This window comes from Tamandua tetradactyla, chromosome 13 (genome assembly GCF_023851605.1).
Source record: "Tamandua tetradactyla isolate mTamTet1 chromosome 13, mTamTet1.pri, whole genome shotgun sequence".
Classification (NCBI taxonomy): Eukaryota; Metazoa; Chordata; class Mammalia; order Pilosa; family Myrmecophagidae; genus Tamandua; species Tamandua tetradactyla.
In genome coordinates, this window is record NC_135339.1 from 35697310 (window position 1) to 35718358 (window position 21049).

General features: G+C 34.1%; 1 long non-coding RNA gene across 1 annotated transcript in view; it reads left to right on the forward strand.

Annotated features, from left to right (window-relative positions):
* Window positions 1-21049, forward strand: part of LOC143653865 (uncharacterized) — an 88921-nt gene that overhangs the window by 56596 nt on the left and 11276 nt on the right. The window lies entirely within an intron of this gene.

Genomic DNA, 21049 nt, shown 5'->3' on the forward strand with positions numbered 1-21049 from the left:
TGGAATGTTCAGAGAGTTCTTACCACAACTCTATACCTCACTCATTTTAGTTTGTGTTTGCTCTTTTCTTTAAAAAAATACTAAATAGTAGTGTTTCCTTTCCCCTCTTCAATCATATTCAGAACCACAATATGAAACACAGGAAAAAAGTAGAGCAGCTAATTTTGAAATGGTAGCAAGAGCCTTGGAGCTCTTGGCTATTGAGGTTCTCTCCTATCCAAGGATCTCACTAAACCTAGTTCCTCTACGGGTTATACGAGAATATAGGGAATGCTTTAGATATTCATTCTTTTCTGTTAAAGCTCTGAAGGCTTTAACTACAATGTAACATCTGGGATGGCTTTTGCATTCAGTCATTACTGACTAGGTATTCCTACCTTCATTGCCCTTTGTTAGCCAGCAGCACAGTGAATCTGAGAGTATGGGGCAGAGAAGAGGTGAACTTGAATTTGGGGGGAGAGGAAAGAGAAAAGTCAACATATTGGACTGTATCAGAAAGGCTCTTAAAGGGCTAACACAGCAAGAGGCACCAGGCATTTGGGAGACAGTTTGAGAACATAAGTTGTCTGGTAGGGGGCAATATGTGGGACAAAGGGAGGAAAGTACAGCTGAAAGCTAATGAGATCCAGATTTCAGTGGCAAAGCATAATAAAGAATGTAGACTTTACAGAAATAGTGTAGGAAAGTCACTAAACAAATAAAGAAAAAACAACCAACAAAAAGCAGCCACAACAAACTACAGAGAGGGACAAGAATTTGATTTCCATAATCATCACATTTTAAATACAAATAGTTTTCAAGAAAAAATTATGAACATGCAAGCAAATGATAAAATGTGCCCTATTCACAGAAAAAAAGGGAAATGAATATAAACTCTCCCTAAGGAATCCCAAGCATCAGCCTTAATATACAAAGACTTAAAACAAACTGTCTTCAGTATGCTGAAAGAGTATAGGAAGCCTTGGACAAAGGATTAAAGGAAACCGAGAGAATAATGTCATTCCAGATAATATCAATACAGAGCTAAAAATTATAAAAAGGAACTAAATAGAAATTTTGGAGCTGAAAAGTTCAATAATTGAAATTGAAATTTCACTAGAGGGATTCAGTAGTAGTTTGGAACAGGCAGAAGAAAGAATCAGTGAACCTAAAGTTGGGGCAATTGTGATTATTCAGTCTGAAGAACAGAAAAAAAAAGAATGGAGAAAAATGAACAGAACCTAAGAGATCTGTAGGATGCAATCAAGCATATAAATAATAGGGTACCACAGAGGAGGAGAGAAATGAACAAATATTATTTGAAGAAATAACAGCTGAAAACTTCCCAAATTTGTCGACAGACATGAATCTACATGTCCAAGATTTCCAACAAAATACAAGTGTGCTGTTTTGAAAGCATGTATGTACCTTTGAAAAGCCGTGTTTTAATCCTAATCCCATTTTGAAAAGACGTGATTTAATCAAGAGTGGTTGTTAAGATGGATTAGGTGTGTCTCCACCCATTTGGGTGGGTCTTGATTAATTTACTGGAGTTCTATAAAAGAGGAAACATTTTGGAGAATGGAAAAGATTCGGCGAGAGCAGAGAATGCTGCAACACCATGAAGCAGAGAGTCCACAAGTCCACAAGACCTTTGGAGATGAAGAAGGAAAACACCTCCCAGGGAGCTTCATGAAACCAGAAGCCTGGAGAGAAAGCTAGCAGATGATGCCGTGTCCACCATGTGCCCTTTCAGCTGAGAGAGAAGCCCTGACTGTTCACCATGTGCCTTCTCACTTGAGAGAGAAACCCTGAACTTCTTCAGCCTTCTTGAACCAAGGTATCTTTCTCTGGATGCCTTTAATTGGGACATTTTCTCAGCCTTAGAACTAGCAACTTATTAAATTCCCCTTAAAAAAAGCCATTCCATTCCTGGTGTGTTGCATCTGGCAGCTAGCAAAGTAAAACAACAAGCGAGAAAAACTCCAAGATACTGAAATGAGACATTATAGTCAAACTGCTGAAAGACAAAGAAAAGAGAAAATCTTGAAAGCAGCAAGAAAGAAGTGACTCATCATGTACAGGGGATATTCATTTCTACTAATTTGTCACTTGTAAACTTTTCCTACAAGAAATGGTAAAGGGAGTACTTCAAATTAGATGAATGTACACTGGCAAAAAACCCGAAGCTATATGAAGAAATAATGAACAAAAGTGAAGGTAGTTACCTTGGCAAATACAAATGCCAGGATTATTGCTTTCTTGGTTTGTATCTTCCCTTCTTTTTCTACATAAGTAAAAAGACAAATGCAGAAAAAAAACTTATAAATACAAGAGCACACAATGTTTAACAATATAATTTGGGATAATAGCAATATAAGGGAGGACGAAGCTGTAAAAGAGCAGAGTTTGTGTACACTATTGAAACTAAGTTGGTATTAATTCAAATTTGATAGCTATAAATTTTAAATGTTAATTGTGCTATCCAGAGTAATGACTAAAAGATTAAAAACTCTAAACAGAATATAGAAGAAACTAGAAAGGAATCAATATGATAAAATCAATGAATCGTAACAGAAGATGGTAATGGAGGAGTTGAGGAACAAGAAATATATGTCATATAGAAGACAAATAATGAAAAGATAGATAAGTATTCATTATCAATAATTACTTTAAATATAAATAAAGGGTAGAGATTGGTTGAATGGATTAAAATAAATGATCCATGTTTTTGATAGACAGGATTATATACACTATTTGTAAGAGAATAACTTCAGATCTAGACATGAATATGTTAAAAGTAAAAGAATGGCTAAAGTTATTCCATGCAAACAGAAATCAAAAGAGCTGAAGTTGCTAAACTAAAGACAAATAGATTTTAAGACAAAAATTATTACATAAGACAAAGAAAGATAATATATTGATAAAGGATCAATCTTCAAGAAAACATAAAAATCTATAAACATATATATTTACCTAAAATATAGCCCTAAAATATATGAAGCAAACCTGACAGAACTGAAGAAAGAAATAGACTGTTCTATAATAATAGTTGAAGACTTAAATACCCAGCTTTCAATGATATATAGAAAACAAGAGAGGATAAGGAAATATAACACTTGAAAAAAAATTATAAACTAACTAGACCTAATAGACGTATAAAAAACAGTCCATGCCACAACATTAGACTATTTTCCCCAAAAGTACTTAGAGTATTCTACAGGATAAACCATATTTTATGCCCCATAAGTCCCAATAAATTTAAAAAGAATGAAATCATATAAAGTATCTTAATTGACCATAACGGAATGAAAGTAGAAATCAACAACAGAAAGAAATCTGGAAAATTAATAAATATGAGGTAATTCAATAGCACACTTTTTAAAAACTTTTTTATTGGGCAAAAATAACATATACACAAAAAAAGCAATACATTTCCAAGTACAGTTTAACAAGTAGTTATACAACGGATTTTAAAGTTTGGCCTGAGTTACAGTTCCACGATTTTTCATTGTTTCTTCTAGCTGCTCCGGCACTGGAGACCAAAAGAAATAGTAATAAATTGATCCAGCATCATATTCATTTGTCAAGCCCTATTTTCTCTATTTTACTCCTCTTTCTCCTTTTTCTTTTTTTTTTTGTGTGAAAAATAACATACATACAATAAAGCAACAGATTTCAAAGTACATTGCAACAATTAGTTGTAGAACAGATTTCAGAGTTTAGTATGGGTTTCAATTCCACAACTTTAGTTTTTTATTTCTAGATGCTCTGAGGTACTGAAGACTAAAAGAATTATCAATATACTGATTTAGCACTCATGCTCATTTGTTAAAGCTGGTCTTTTCTGTGTAACTCCACCATCACCTTAGATCTTTCTCCCATTCTTTAGGGATATTTGGGCTATGCTTATTCTAACTTTTTCATGTTGGAAAGGGCTGTTGATAATATGGGATAGGGGGATGTAACTAGTCGATGTTCTGGAAAGGCTGGCCCCTCTGCATTTCAGGACTTATCTGGTCCAGGGACCCATCTGGAGGTTGTAGGTTTCTGGAAAGTTACCCTAGTGCATGGAACCTTTATAGAATCTTGTATAATGCCCTAGGATTATATAAATCTTTAGGATTGGCAGGAATGGTTTTGGTTGGGGTTTGGCAAGTTACAAGAGGTAACAGCACACTTTTATACAGCCAGTGAGTCAAAGAAGAAGTTAAGAGTGAAATTAGAAAACACTTTCAGAATGAATGAAAACAAAAACCTCACATACTAAAACTTATAAGTAGTGAAGTCAGTGCTTATAGGTAAATTTGTAGCAATAAGAGCCTACATTAAAAAAAAACCCCAAACCATTAACTTAACTTCCACCTTAAAGAACTGGAGAAGAAGAAGAACCTAACTCCAAAGCTAACAGAAAGAAGAAAATAATAATGGTTAGAGTGGAGATCAATGAAATAGAGACTAGAAAAACAAACCATCAAGAGAATCAATGAAACCACAAGTCCATTCTTTGAACAAAGATCAACAAAATTTACCAAACCATTAGCTTGACTGGAAAAGAAAAAAAACAAATAATTCAGAAATCAAAGTGGAGGAAGAGATTACTAGAGATCTTACAGAAATAAGAAGTGGATTTTAAGAGAATAATACAAACAGTTTTACTCCAAAAAATTAGATAACCCAGATAAAATGGACAAATCCTCACAACATACAAGCTGCCAAAAGTGACTCAAGAAATAGAAAATCTGAACACACACACACACAAATCAGTTGTGTTTCTGTACACTATCAATGAACAATCCAAAAATGTCATATTTTGTTGAATGCTTTTTTGCATCTTTTGAGTTGCTCCACTGAGCTGCAGAGGTCAGCATCACCTGGAAGTTAGTTAGAAATACAGAATCTCAGATTCTACATCAGACCTATTGAATCTATGTCAGCATTTTAACAAAGACTACACAAGTGACAAACACTTATTACAATTTGAAAATTACTGTTTAATAAGTTCGTCCCTCTCTCTATGTTTTTATTTTTTGTTTATTGGAGTAACTGTATCATCTATCTTATAGAGGTTTTGGTTTACATTTACTGACTGCTCCAAGTGGTATCCTTAATACATTTTGCTGAATCTTCTATCCTCTCTAAATTGGTAGTTAGATCTAGACCTTGGGTTTCAATTTTTTGAAAGACTTTTATAAGTAATGGTGGATGTGTACATCCATTAAGGGAAACTCAATATTTAGTTTTCTCTGTTTTTGCAATCCTTGTCAACTAGTTGTTATCATGACACAAAGAGCACATGGGAAAGATTGGAAAAATTCCTGATTCCTTCCTTTTATTTAAAATATTTCAAAATAATGGAACATATCAGCAACATCCTCTAAAGTGACAACAGATTGTTTTGTTTTGCTTTGCCTTGTGTTTGTTTAATTTTGGTTGTTTTTGTTTCACTGATTGGTTCATTTTACCATCACTATGAAGTCATGAATTTAAACATACTTTATCTACATCAACCCCTTTCAGGTAGTATCCTTATTGATACTCATTTTTTTCCATCTTAGACCAGGTTAACTTTTCAATCCATTTGACTTAAATTTAGTAGTCTTTTATAACTTCTCAGCTTTTTAGTATGACAAGCTTTCTGGTATGTTAATCTTCTGCCTTGCCTGTCCCAAACTATAACATTTCTCCAAGGAGTCTGGTTCCTTTTGGTGTGATATGCTATTTCAATAATCTGAGTATCATAGGGATTCACTGATATTGTAACTTTTGCCTAATGGGGTGACTGAAATACACAGGGGACACACTAGGTTTTTGAGAATGATGTATCAGAAGAAACATTTCCAACTAGAATTAAAAGGGATAGAGAGAGGATAAAATGAAAGAAATCTGCCAGACTCCAAAATTCTACAAGTAGGAAACAGGCTGATAAAATTATTCAAATACAAACACATACCACTCTTCATGAGAAACAAAAGGTGACTATGAGGGCAGAACTGCAGGTACAGAGGGTATTGCTGCCAGGTACAGAGGATTACTTCCAGGCCTTGAAACCTAATGAAGTTTGCCTGGTTGGGTTTCAAGTTTTGCTTGGGACTGGTGAACTCTTTTGTCCTTCATTTTGTCCCTTTTTGAATGGGAACGTCTATAACCATTATCCAATGCTTGTTCCCCCATTGTATTCAGAAACAGATAAATTGTTTCTTGAATTTCACAAATTCACAGATGGAGAATAATTTTGCCCCAGGATGAATAATACCCAGAGCCTCGTCTATATCTAATTTAAATGATTTAGATGATGAGATATTTGATTTTGAAAGATGACGCTTAGATGATATATTGAATTAAGTTGAATCTGAAATGGTTTAAGATTTTTTGGTACCTGGAAATAATGTGAACGTATTTTACATGTGGAATATATGTGTAACTTTGGGGACCAGAGGTGCACATATATCTTTTAATCTTTGTTTAATTTTGGTTGCTTTTATTTCACTGATTGATTCATTTTACCATCACTATGAATTCATGGATTTAAACACACTTGATCTACTTCAATCCCTTTCAGGTATTATCCTTATTGATACTCATTTTTTTCTGTCTTATACAGAATTATGTAATTAAACATAAAATATCTTTTATGGTAAAAGGAACTTTGCAGATGTGATTTAAGTTAAGCACGTTGAGATGGAGAGATAACCCTGGATTAGCTGGGTGGGTCCAATGCAATCACAAGCATTGGATTGTACCTTTAGAAAAGGTACACTGTAGGACCAGACTCAGTAGTAGGAAACGTGTCAATGGAAACAAGAGATTGGAATGATACGAAGGTGTCATGAGCCAAATGCAGGTGGCCAAAGAAATGGATCCTTCCTGAGAGTGTCCAAAGAACTAACCCTGGCAACACTGTGACTTTAGCCCACTGAAACTAATTTAGAACTTCTGACCTCCAGAAATGTAAGAGAATAAATTTATGTAGTTTTAAGTTACTAAGTTTCTGGTAATTTTTTATAGTAGAAACAGAAAATTAATACATTGTTGATACTGACCATTATTTCTAGGTCTTTTCAGTGGCTAAGCAAGACAAACGATACATATTTTAAAAGATAAAATAATTATGTCTTTATACTGTTACAAATCAAATTGAGCTGTTAAAAGTAGTCAAATTCAGAACTGTGTTTTTACTTAACTTCATTGACTTTACATCAGTATCTATTTTCTCTCATACTGAAAATCTCAATTTTCATTGACAATAAAATAATTATTCATTTACTCTATCCTAGATTAAAATATATAGGTCTTAGAGTGATGATATCATGATTACCACCAAATATGATTATCAAAAATAGTTTATTCTCAAATTATAGCCCATTGAATGTACACTCAAATTATTGCTTAAAGTGATTTGAAGTAGGTGTGGTTTTGACACCAACTGGAGATTGAGTTATCTTCATTTGTTTCATTATTACATTTTTTAATTATTACTTTTTCATTGAATTTCATTTTATAACCATTTGAAATATTTTTATGGCTCCAACATTAGATCTACAAATCAAAGAAGTATGGCTTCTATTCCTATCCTTTCCACTAATTCCTTTCCCCTTTATAAGCACGTTTTTAAAAATCACTGGAAAAATGTTATTGATTTATTTTTTAAAAATAGGTCAGAGAAAACTTGCTCTTTGCTAAACATTAGTAACATATATTAAAAAGTATGATTTTAGAACTTTTTTTTTCCCATGGGCAAGCACCAGGAATCGAACCTGGGTCTCCAGCATGGCAGGTGAGAACTCTGCCTGCTAAGACACCGTGGCCCACTTTCGGAGCTTTTAAAACATATTAGAAGTACTCAGAAAAAAATTTGAACCTCCTGGATTCACTGCCAACTTTGCAATTATCAACTAATGCCCCAGGTTATTTCACCTTTATCCCCCACTTTTCTTACGTTATGTTGGAGCAAAATCCCAAATATCACACAAATTTATCTATAAATCTTTTGATATCTCAAAAAGATAAGGAATATTAAAAATAAAATTAGGTCTAAAATGTATCAATAGTGCCTTAATAGAAGCAACCATATAGAATTTAAGCCTCCATTTTCACATATATGACAAAAATTATTTATTTAATTTTTCTTAACTTATGATCATTCTGTTCTACAGATATAATCAATAATTCACAATAACATCACATAGTTACATATTCATCATGATCATTTCTTAGAACATTTGCATCAATTCAGAAAAAGAAATTAAAAAACAACAGAAAAAATTCATACATACCATACCCCTTATCCCTCCCTTTCATTGATCACTAGCATTTCAATCTAAATTTATTTTAACATTTGTTCCCCCTATTATTTGTTTTGATTTCATAGGTTTTACTTGTCTGTTGATAAGGTAGATAAAAGGAGCATCAGACACAAGGTTTTCACAATCACACAGTCACATTGTGAAAGCTATATCATTATACAATCATCTTCAAGAAACATGGCTACTGGAACACAGCTCTACATTTTCAGGCACTTCCCTCCAGCCTCTCCATTACATCTTGACTAACAAGGTGATATCTATTTAATGTGCAATAACAACCTCCAGGATAACCTCTCGACTCTGTTTGGAATCTCTCAGCAATTGACACTTTATTTTGTCTCATTTCGCTCTTCCCCCTTTTGGTCAAGAAGGTTTTCTCATTTCCTTGATGCTGAGTCTCAGCTCATTGGGTGGAAATGTCAAGTGGTATGACCTCTGTGGAAGGCAGTTTGGTGGTTCCTCAGGAAGCTAAATATAGAATTGCCATATGACCTGGCAATACCATTGTTAGGTATCTACTCGGAGGACATGAGGGCAAGGACACAAGTGGACATTTGCACACCAATGTGTATAGCAGCATTATTTACAATTGCAAAGAGATGGAAACAGCCCAAATGTCCATCAACAGATGAGCGGTTAAACAAACTGTGGTATATACATACGATGGAATATTATGCAGATGTAAGACAGAATAAAGTTATGAAGTATGTAACAACATGGATGGATCTTAAGGACATTATGCTGAGTGAGATTAGCCAGAAACAAAAGGACAAATATTGTATGTCTCACTGATATGAACTGACATTAGTGAATAAACTTGTAGAATTTCATTGGTAACTGACCATCAGGAGATAGAAAGAGGGTAAAATATTGGGTAATTGGAGCTGAAGGGATACAGACTATGCAACAGGACTGATTGTAAAAACTCAGAAACAGATAGCACAATAGTACCTAACTGTAATACAATTATGTTAAAACACTGAATGAAGCTAAATGTGAGAATGATAGAGGGAGGAGGGCTGGGGGGCACAAATGAAATCAGAAGGAAAGATAGATGATAGAGACTGAGATGGTATAATCTAGGAACGCCTAGAGTGTATAATGATAGTGACTAAATGTATAAATTTAAAAAATGTTTTTGCATGAGGAAGAACATAGGAATGTCATTACTGCAGGGTGTTGAAAATTGGTAGTAAGTAATATTTTAAAATTTTAGCTTATGTGTGAGACTAAAGCAAAAAAATGTTTATTTGGTACAAAATTTATATTTTGACTAGTGCATTTCCTAATATAACTTATGTAGACAGCTCAACTGAACACCATAAGTACATGGAACCTTGAGTAGGGAATGAGATTTTGTTGGTTTGTCCAGAGTGATGCCCTGATAAATCCCAGAGTGATTTGAACAGTGAATAAAAAAGTATTTGCAAAGTCCCCTTCGGGGAATGGTGAGAAAGGGGGAAAATTCAACTTCCCCAAGTTGAATTCTTGATATTCTCACAAGCAGTGCGGACAACCAAAGCAATAGGCTGAGCAATAGGTTTGTTCATATGAAACAAAAATTTATTTTTTATAGTTATTTGTTTTAAAACTAGAATCCAAATGAGCTCCACCTGTTGTTATAGTGGGAATTTTTCTTTAAAAATATTTTCTCTTTAAGCTAGCCATAGTTTGTTTTTCTTTGAAAATTTTTGCCTATTTTTTAGTCAAATTAGAATGTGTTTAGATATTCCAATAGTCAGTAGTTTCTAGATCAAATCCTTGTGATGTCATTTAATGTTTCCCTATACATTTGTATTCCCTTAAAACTGGTATTTAGATCTAGAATCTTGAGACTTCTTCAAAAGTAATGTTTTATTCTTCAATCAAGAGACACGCAATATCGGGTTGTCTCTTTTCTGGCATGTAATGATCACTTCCTAGACCCATTAATTAATTAAGGTTTGCAAAATAATATCTTAACAAATCATTATTTTTTACAGATTTAGCTGAATTATACCATGAAGTGAAACTTATCTATTTAGTCACACAAATAGTCATAAAGATAGGATAAATTATTGAATCTTTTCTTTATATTTACAAGTTTTCAAAGTAATGAGGTGGTCTCCTCGCATCTCAAACAGTGATCAATCATTTCCTTTTCATTCTTTTTTATTTTTTAAGTCATTATGAACTTGTGTTCTTAAACATATTTGATGTGTTTCAACCCATTGAAATTATTTTTATTGTTGATGCTCAAATTGTTCCATTCTTGAACAATAAAAGGCTCTTCAATTTGGCTCCTAAATCCTCCTAATATAGTCATAGTGGTTTTTGGTAACTTCTTTGACTTTTGTTATGATATTGAATGCTTATATCTACATCCGTTGTCCGAAACCTAGAAACAGTCATTTGTCCAAGGAGCCTTTCTTATTATTAGAGGAAAATTATATTTCAAGTTCATAATTTGGGTGCTAGGGGTTCATGTTACTTATTACTGGGTTGATCATTATGTTTAGGCCTTTTCCATACATAGCGTTAGGAATATTTAATCAATTCTTCTTATTTTAATCCAGGACCACAGTTTTGTTTGTTTGCATCTTTGTTTTACCAAACTTCTTTACATCAGCACATTCTCTCTCCCATTATGAGAACCCCAATTGCCAACAACACTGGATCTCCTAGAATTAACACATCAAATATGACTAGCTTCATTGATCCCACAGTACACACACATCACTGTTAGAAGACTAGCTCTCATATTACTACCAACAGAATTTTTATGAAAACAGATTAAGTTTTTTGCAGTTAGTTTTCCTTATGATATATCCTGTAGGAATATGTAGTCAAATTATTATGTTTTAAAGTCACTCGGAATAGTTTCTCTTGTGTATGCTAACGCCACTAACTGGACACTCATAAACATACAATTATTTCATTATAGTTTCAAATATTTCAGATCGCCTTGTAAAATCTTATTTTAAAAATAATGTTACCTGATTCCAAATTCAACACATCATGTGGTATATATATTCAGAGAAGCAGACTTTTATCCCTATTTCTCTATCCTGTTTCCTCTATTTGCTTATAGGTAACCACTGTAAGAAATTATATATCATCCCACTCTCTTAGATAAAGGGTGCATACTATATATAATTTTTTCTTGTCTAATTGTATTGGACAATATCTCCAATACAACATCTAATAGCAGATGAGATGGTGGGCACACTTTACCCCACAGACTTGCAGGACAGACTCTAGTGTTTCTTTATTAAGTTAGATACAAACTTTTGGATGGAGAGATAGGTACATAGGTAGATAGATAAAATTATATTAAGAATGCCTCCATCATTCCTGTTTTATTTAAAATGAATGGATGTAACATTTTGTCAAATGCCTTTTCTCCATCTGTGGAGATGGTAATATGATTTTTTTAACTTGATTATGATGAATTATATTAGTGGATTCTGGATGTTTAAGCATATATGTGTTCCTTGAATTAACCCACTTAGAAGTAATAATCATGCTTTAATGTGTAGTTGAATTCTGTTTGCTAACACATATATTTATTTTAAAATTATGCAGAATTACTTATGAGATTAGTTTGTATTTTTAATTGGCAATCTTTGTCAGGTTTCGGAAGCTTGTTACATTTGTTTTATAAAGGAAATTAGGAGATTTTCCTACTTTCTTCTATATTCTGGAATGGTTTGAGAGGCCTCAGGATCATATGATCTTAAAAGTAGAGTTGGTAGAACTGTCCTGTGAAACCATTTTGGCCTAGTGATTCTGTGTGGGAGAGCTTTTCATTACTATTTCTATTTTCTCTATGGAAAATGATCTGTTTAGATATTTTTGTCTCCACTGGGGTTACTTTTGATTAGCTGTGCTTGTCTAAAAAAACTGATTAATTTCTTAAACACCTTAAACATCTATATCTTTCCCCCTAAAATATGAATGTTCTCATGTGTTACTTCCTCTCCTGTTGATTTTTCTGAGGTGTTAATTCCATTTTGTTTTGGATGTATTTTTATTTACATTACTCTTAATTTTTTGGACAACAATACATTTAAGAAAGTGATTTGATCACATTTACTTCCAAGCTTTCTTAAAGTACCCTCCTAGATTTATCTCTATGATTCTTTGAATATTTCCCTTAAGAGTTTGAAGAGGGCACTTTGGCAAATCTTCTGAGGTCTTGTTGTCCTCAGATTTAATGACAAATTGTCAAATATAAAATATATAATCAAAGGAGTTTTCCTACTTCAGAAAAGAAATAATACTGCATTGTCTTCTTTCTTATTAGTTTAATTCTTGTTCCATATTAATATATCTGCTTTCTCATTCTGCAAGCTTTTAGATGTTTTGACTTGTCTTTGATGTTATTAAGTTTTAGTACAATATGTCTAGGTGTAGAGTTTTATTTGGTGCTCTATAGGACATCTTTTCAATCTTTTCATCTTCCTTTGAACTGGGCAAATTTATATTCCTTACTCTATCAAATATTTCTTCATCTCTATTTAAGAATCTTTATCCAGAACTTCTATTACCCATATTATTTCATTTCTATTTCTAACCTCCACATCTATAATTTTTTATATGTCCCATCATTATCTTTTGAGGTGGCTTTGAGAAAAGTTCTTTATTTGACATTCCATACCTCATATTTCACCTTGTTCTTTTTTCTGCCGTCTCGGTACAAATTAATAGTACTAATGTCTTCCATTCTCTTTTGGGAGTGAGTCTAATGTTTATTTGGATTATCTGTTCTAATAATCTTCTTCATGCATCATTGTTATTAAGTTTATTATATTTATTTTATAGAATTTTTCTCCTTAGTTTTCTGTGAGTCCATGCTTTTCTGGGGATAAAAGCCATTTAGAAGCTTTCCAACATTTTTGACCTTATTTTACAGGAAAAAATACATTTACTTCATGACGTAAGTGCTCGACATTTACACAAAACAAGATTTATCATTTTCACTCTGTTATTTTCTGGTCAATTCTATTGTATTGAAAAATACTAGCTACTATCTGCTAAATTGATTTTCTCATCTACTAATGGGTCAGCACCCACAGTTTGACAAACTCTATAGGTATGTATGGGGGGGAAAGGACTGCAGATCACACAAGTTAAGGAGGGACGAGAGGAATAAGCCTTAGAGCTTCAGGCACCACAGAATCCTTCAGACCAGTGCAGTTTATTCCACTCCACTGGGAAGTAGCTCTGTTTAGGCATTCACTTCTAAACTCTTAGGCAGGACCACTACTATAAGGTGGCAATCCCTTTAGCTTACAAACTACTAGCACTGGAAATTTGGAGGTGAAAGCGTTGGAAAAATAAACATCCAAGGGTGGCTGGTCAGCTGATACCTACATCAGCTCCTCATCACCAAGAAGATGCTCTAAGAATATTCAGACCCATAGGTCTGGGCAGCTGTTGCTGATTTCTGATGCAAAGGAGCAGGCAATGATTAGTCCAAGGTAAAGTAAAGGTGAGTCAAGAGCAGAACTTTAAAAATCTGCCCCAATCTATACTTCCACTATTGGGGCCAAGCTGTCATTTGCCCCAGCAGATACCCTACTCTTCCAGGCCAATTTTATAACTACCTTTGATTTTCTCACAGCTTTTATGTTATTTTCTCAGATCAATGCCTGTTTCCTTCTACAGTTGCTGCAGAGTTGATGATGCTTAGAGGAAGCTGGTAGCCCTGTGTTAGATATTTTTAGGAGTCCTCAACATTTGCAAGCTTCAAAAATCAGGGTTTTTTCATGCTCAATGTCTCAGTCTAAGATGAACCAATCTCAGATAAGAATCAGGGTACTATAAAGAAAATGTATAATTTTTCCTTTTAACTTTTTCAAACATTGCCTTTGCTATTTATTTTCTTCTGTGTTGCCTGTGTAGCACTCATTCTTGCAGTGCCTGGATAAGCTTCAGTGCTGCATTTTGGCAGTGTCTATGCAACCAAAGGCAAAAGGCGGCTTTAGTTGCTAATGTGCTGGGAATGAATTCAATCTGAATAGCTCAGGGAAAAGTCTCTGCATTTGTCTGAATCATGTGTCTAATTAAAGATAATTCAGGTCAATGCTTTTGCTGGGGTTATGTTATGGCCCATATGTAGGGAAAAGTATACGCTGGGGTGATCCAACAAGCAGACAGAGTTGGCCTCTAATGCACTATTCTAACATGAAGAGTTCCTAAAAACACTTCTCTCCCCAATAGTACTTCCATATGTGCTCTGACCTTTTCTCTAAGTTGGTCTTAAATTTTCCATCTTGGTTTCAAATTCCTGTTTTTCACTCTTCCTTTGAATTAAGCAGCAAGGATTACAGAATTGTTTCGACACACCACTGATCAAAGTTCCTTCCAATATTAGTATGCATTACAGCATCAGTGTCAATTAGTGGTCATCTCCTATTCCAGTTCAGCAGGTAACATCTCCTACATCTGCCATCATCATCCTTCCCTACAAATATGCCTTTCCCTCCCATGTTTCTGGGCATGTACATGCTCCCACCATCTAGGCAATTGCCCATAATGATTCTCAGCTCTTTTCTTGCTCTCACTAACAACACGGCCAATTCCTGTTAGTTTTAACTTCTAAGTATCATTACATCCCAGACACTTCTCTTCATCCCTGTTGCTACTATCTTAGATACCTCTCACTAGATACCTGCTTTTAGTCTCCACTCAGTCTTGTTTTCCTCTAATCCAGTCTTAACATGGAAGCCACAGCGTTTTGACTGGTTTAAGTCTCCCAATTGTCCTTAGAGTGATTTAAAAAATTTTTCTCCCTATGAAACATAGCCTGAGAATATAACACACTTCCACTGTATTAGCAACTAAGCTAGGGGGTCTTGTGCTCTCATCATGTAATGAAATGGTAGAAGAACATGTGGGAAGCATATTTGAATACTTAGAATGAGAAGGACTTTCCTGGCACATTGTAGCTAGTCAGGAAATATTTCTTGAGTGCATGAATGAATGTTACACTGTAAAGTTAAATTCGGCAGCAAGTTACACAGTAAAGGTAAAGTGGAGCCAAGTTCAGAGCATCCAATACTATAATAAGAGGAGACAAGTATAGAATACTGAGAACCTATGAGGGTTTAGTTTTGTGTGTGTGTGTGTGTGCACCAGACATGTGCGTGCACATGAGATCGCTGTTATGTGTTCTTCATGTGCTGAGCCCTGTATTAATAATTGTTAAATAAGATGAAGGTTTTAAAGATAAAATCGTAAGACAATTTTTCTGGGCCAACCCAGCATCTTCCCTGGCTTTTCGGACCCTTATTAATCGATGAATAACTTGACTCAATTCAAAATGAAAGCACAATTTAATACTGTTTGTTTCTTCCAATATACTATTTGCATGGATACTTTTTTTAAAAAAAAATGTCTTCCACAATATATTAGTTTGTTGGTAGTGCTGTACTACTTCTTGAGGCTCTGGGGTAGAATCCGTTTCCATGCCTTTTACAGAGTTCAGAGTTTGTCCACCTCCTTTGGCCTGTGGCCCACTTCTATCTTCCAAATTAGCAGTGGCTGAGTCTTTTTCATGCAGCCTCACTCTGACACTGCCTCTGCTGCCTCCCTCTCTCACTAAGGACTCTTGTGACTACATGGGCCCATCCAGTTATTTCAGGCTAATCTCTCTGTCGTCACGTCAACTGATTAGTAACCTGAATTCCATCTGCAAACTTAATTCCTTTTTGTCATGTAACATAACCTATTCACAGATTCTGGGGACTAAGATGTGGACATTTGAGGGGGAAGCATTCTGCCTACCACATGTGGTCAGACCTTGGCTCTGCTCCACTTGACAGACCTTGCACTTAAGTGCAGAGCTAACTGGGGTCAGAGGAAGAGTTGCCTTTACCTAATTGTCACAAAAATACCATTTGTGAACTCACCTAAGAAAGTCTGCTGAACTTTGCTTTATTTAATGCATTCCAAATTTATCTGAGCAAAGAACTTTTTTGGAGGGAGGAGGGCTGGGCTAACCCTATAGCATCTTCCAAGCACTCTGAAGGACACAGTAAGGATTTACCAGATATTATGTATATGTTGAAAGCTATGGTAATTAAAAGCAGTGTGGTACCGGAATAGAAGAGGTGGTATAATAGGACATAATAGGAAGTCTGAAAATAGATCCACATATTGTTAAGAACTTAGTATAGTCAGTTTTTTACTTTTTTTTTTGTACCTTATGCACTGACCCCTAAACTACTCTACTTCTGCCAAATTTGGGTTTTCTTATATCAGATAATCACAGATTGTTTTGATCTAGAGAATTCCTCTAGCTTATAACATCATTTTAGAAGTATTGTCTTATGTTTGCTTGTGGAATTTTTGGTGTTTCGAAATGTTTTAAAAAAAATGTCGTCCTAAAAAAAATTTTTTGCCCTTAGAGTTCTTCAAAGAACAGAGCAAATAGATAATAGTTAATTATATATTAAGAGCTTTATTTTAAGGGATTGACTCACAAGATTGTGGGGGCAGACAAGACTGATATTTGTAGGAGCGACAAGCAGGCTGGAAACTTAGGTAAGAGGCGCTTACAATCTTAAGGCAGAATTTCTTCTTCTTCAGAAAACTTCGTGATTTTCTTTAGGCCTTCAAGTGATTGAATGAGGCCCACTCACATTATTAAGGGCAATCTCCTTTGCTTAAGGCAGCTGACTGAGGATATTAAATCTACAAAACACCTTCACAGAAACCTCTTTACTGGGCACCATAGCCTAACTAAGCTAACACATCATATTAACCATCATAGATATTATAATGAGATGAGATTTTAAAAACAGAAGTATTGATACCAGTGATAATATATTCAAGGTACAATGGGGAATGATCTGATGAGTAAAAAATATAGCTTCTTTATTTTCTATGGTATGTTTATTGGGTTTAAACTGACCAACTGTCTTTTCAGTTTTTGAAGTAATATTCTAAAATTAAAGGTAATTGTATTAGTTAGGGTTCTCTAGAGAAACAGAATCAACAGGCAACACTTACAAATATAAAATTTATAAAAGTGTCTCACGTGACCGCAGGAACGCAGAGTCCAAAATCCACAGGGCAGGCTGTGAAGCCGACGACTCCAATGGATGGTCTGGGTGAACTCCACAGGAGAGGCTCACCAGCCTAAGCAGGAATGGAATCTGTCTCCTCTGAGTCCTCCTTAAAAGGCTTCTGATGATTAGATTTAGCATTGCTAATTGTAGAAGATACTCCCCTTTGGCTGATTACAAATGGAATCAGCTGTGGATGCAGCTGACGTGCTCACGACCTAATCCTATGAAATGTCCTCATTGCAACAGACAGGCCAGCACTTGCCCAATCAGATAAACAGGTACCACAACCTGGCCAAGTTGACACATGTCCCTAACCATGACAGTAATGAACTCAATCATGGAATCATTTTGTAGGACACGTGTCTTTATCCCTAAAAGAAATACACATGGCGATGGAGAAAATAGATCTTTAAACTTACGGATTAGGAATCAAAATGCTTTCGTTACTGTGTTTTTCCATCTGATTTATTATGCCAATACTTTTTAATGCACACCACATTAATTTCTAAGTGAAACAGAGATACAAATGGATAAATGTGAGAAAAAAAAAGAAAAAGAATCACGTGAAACTAGATGTGCTAGAAAAAGACATGGATGAATTTCTCCTTAACCTTGAATTCTGGAAAGTGTGCTGAAACTAGAAGCAATAAAAGAGTAATACATTTGATTATACAAATCCCCCTAAAAATTACATGGCTAATTAAACACAGTAAAATGACAAATTAAAAGTTGGCAGAAAATATTTGTAATTTATCACAAACAAAGACTACTAATCCCTAAAATATAAAGAACTAATGAATTAGAGATGAAAAAAGCCCTATAGCAAAGTATGCTAGCTATAGGAACGGAGAGTTCACAGAAAAATAATTCAAATGCTCTCAACCACACGAAAAGAAGTTTAACCTCTTTTATACAAAAGAAATGCTGATTACAAGTAAATGAAAACTAGTGTTAGAAACGTTTGTTGCCCACTACACAGGAAAAAATCCAAAGTCTAACAGCATAACGTGCTTGAAGGGTCATGGGTAAATAGCACTTTTATATACTGCTGAAGAGATTTAAAATGGTAAAACCTCTATGGAGGGTTTTACCCTATGCAAGGGTAGTGCAAGGGTAGTTCAATGGTAGAATTCTCGCCTGCCATGTAGAAAACCTGGGTTTGATTCCTGGTCCATGCACATCCTGCCCCCCTCCCCCGCAAAAAAACATATAAGCAAAACAAACCAAAAAAAATTCAACAAATGGTGCTGCAATGATGGTATACTTACATGAGAAAATAATGGAATGTGACCCCACCATACAGCATACAAAAAAATCAAAAATAAAAAAAAACTCTATGGAGGGGAATTTTCCAATATCTAGCAATTTTTTTTTTGCATGGGCAGGCACTGGGAATTGAATCTAGCAAAAATTTTATATGGATTTACCCTTTGATACAACAACCACACTTTTAGGTTTCTATTGTGAAGAAACTCTGGCAAACATTTGAAAAGACGCACACATTATTTATTACAGCTTTACACAGTGATAGTAAAGACTAGAGACAATGCAAATATCCATCAATAGGGGATTAGTTGAATAAACTGTTGTACATCTGTATAGTGTAAGCTGTAAAATGAAATGAGAACTATATTTCTATATTATTATAGAGTGATCTCCAGGGTAGGATATATTGATAAATGCGGAAGCAAGGTGATAAAAGTATGCAAATGTTTATCTAGAGAAGAGTGAGAATATGGGTACTCATTAACAAAACAATGAAAGGATAATCATAAAATAAAAAGGAAAAATAAAAACTTGCTTCTAGTGAGAGGGAGGCAGTATGGTAGAGGGTGGAGGGGATGGCTAGACTTACAAAAGTATCTTGTTTTGGAGATTTGACTTTGGAAAGATAAAGTGGTTTACATTATTTTAAAAGAAAAAATTTAAAACAGCTATCTCTAAAAAATCCAAAACAAAATGGAATAAATAAACCTAACTCTATATCCAGTTGACATACTCTCATAGGGTGACTGTAAAACTTAATAATTTGACAGTATATTACTAGTAGAATATATCCTAAGGAAGAAAAGAACAGCAATTTTTTTTTTAACTTTTCAAGAATCACATTTTTGGTGGTAGTAAGGCTGTAGTTATTCTGAGTTTGTTTTCTGTGTGGTGTGGGGTAAAGCAAGTAAGTAATTAAAATATTATCATGGAAAACTGAGCCTTTCAGCATGGGGAAAGGAGATATAGATGTAAACCTATAGTCCCTAACTTGAAGTGGAAGCATTCGTATGACCTATCAACATATTTTATCTAAAAAAAGAAAAGAAAAAATAAGGAAGAGGGATATTTCCTAGACTGGTCTTCCAAATAGCCAAGAAACAATGGTTAACCCAGTAGCAATGAGATCCACCAGCACCCAGATTATGGTCTTCAAATATCATTTTCCACTAAAGGGAAGCAGGGTTTTTAGAGAAATGGCTGTATTTTGGATCTCATTTAGGAAATGTATATTATAAATGTAAAATATCTCGTTGTACTTGATGGAAAGGAAGCTACCAAATAGGCTTCGTTCTGAAGGACTCAATAGCCAATCTGAATTAGCTCCCACTGGAAAAGATTAGACGATCTCTTATAATTGAAACATTTAAAATATCAGCTATTCAACATCAGAGTTCATAATAATGTTAAAAACAATTAAAAATATTAAAAATGCTGGACAATAGCTCATTATTTTGAAAGTGAGTTAAATGTATTTAACTTTGCTTAATAGTATGCCTTAAGATATCAAATAATTAATGAAAGCAAGTTTCTCTGTATAGATGTATTCAAGTTAATAAATGATGAAATAATCATAAAATTAGAATATTATCTGGGCTGAATTAGTGAATATTGTTAATTTATTTGATAATAATTATTAAGTCATTGAGATGACTCTAGCATTACTAAATGAAAGATAATAGATATCATGTACTTCTTGATGTAAATACACAAAACTACTTATGAAATTGTGCTATAAAAAGAAGGGAAATCTAAATCTTATTAATCTTCTGTATCTTATGGTGGATATGCAATAGACAAAATCCAGATTGTGCAGAAAATTTATGGGGCAAAACAGTTTCTTCAATAACAACAAAAATGTGAACAAAAAACCTATCAGATTGAAGGAGAACCTATAAAAAGACACATAAAAAAAGACATACAGTAATGAATGCATCTTATTTTAATCACAAATCAAAGAGGTAAATTTTAAAGGAATTAAATTTTAAAAGGAGAGGAAGAGAATTGGGGATCCATGAGCACTGATGGTATTTGAAAGTTTTAAGAAAATGTTTTACATTTGTGTAAGGTAGTAATGGTTCTATATTTATAGTAAACACAAAATCTCTAGCCAGGAGTTAAAGAATTATTGAAGCTGAGTTGTGGGTAAAACAGGTTTATTATTACTATTCTGTCTACTTTTGTTTATGTTTTAAAATTTCTGTAATAAAAAGTAAAAAAAAAAAACATTCCATTAATTCAAATGTGTGTAGTTACTAATAGCAACAATGAGAATTCCTTTATGAAGAGAAGAATTTTGATGTTCAACTTTTTTTGATTAATATTTCAAGGAAGTTAATAAGATAACATCAAAGTCAGAAACTCAATTATCTGCTCAAGCTTCATACTGGCATTTTTTCTTCCCAGTCAATTTTCTCTGTTTCATGAAAGTCATTTCAAGTA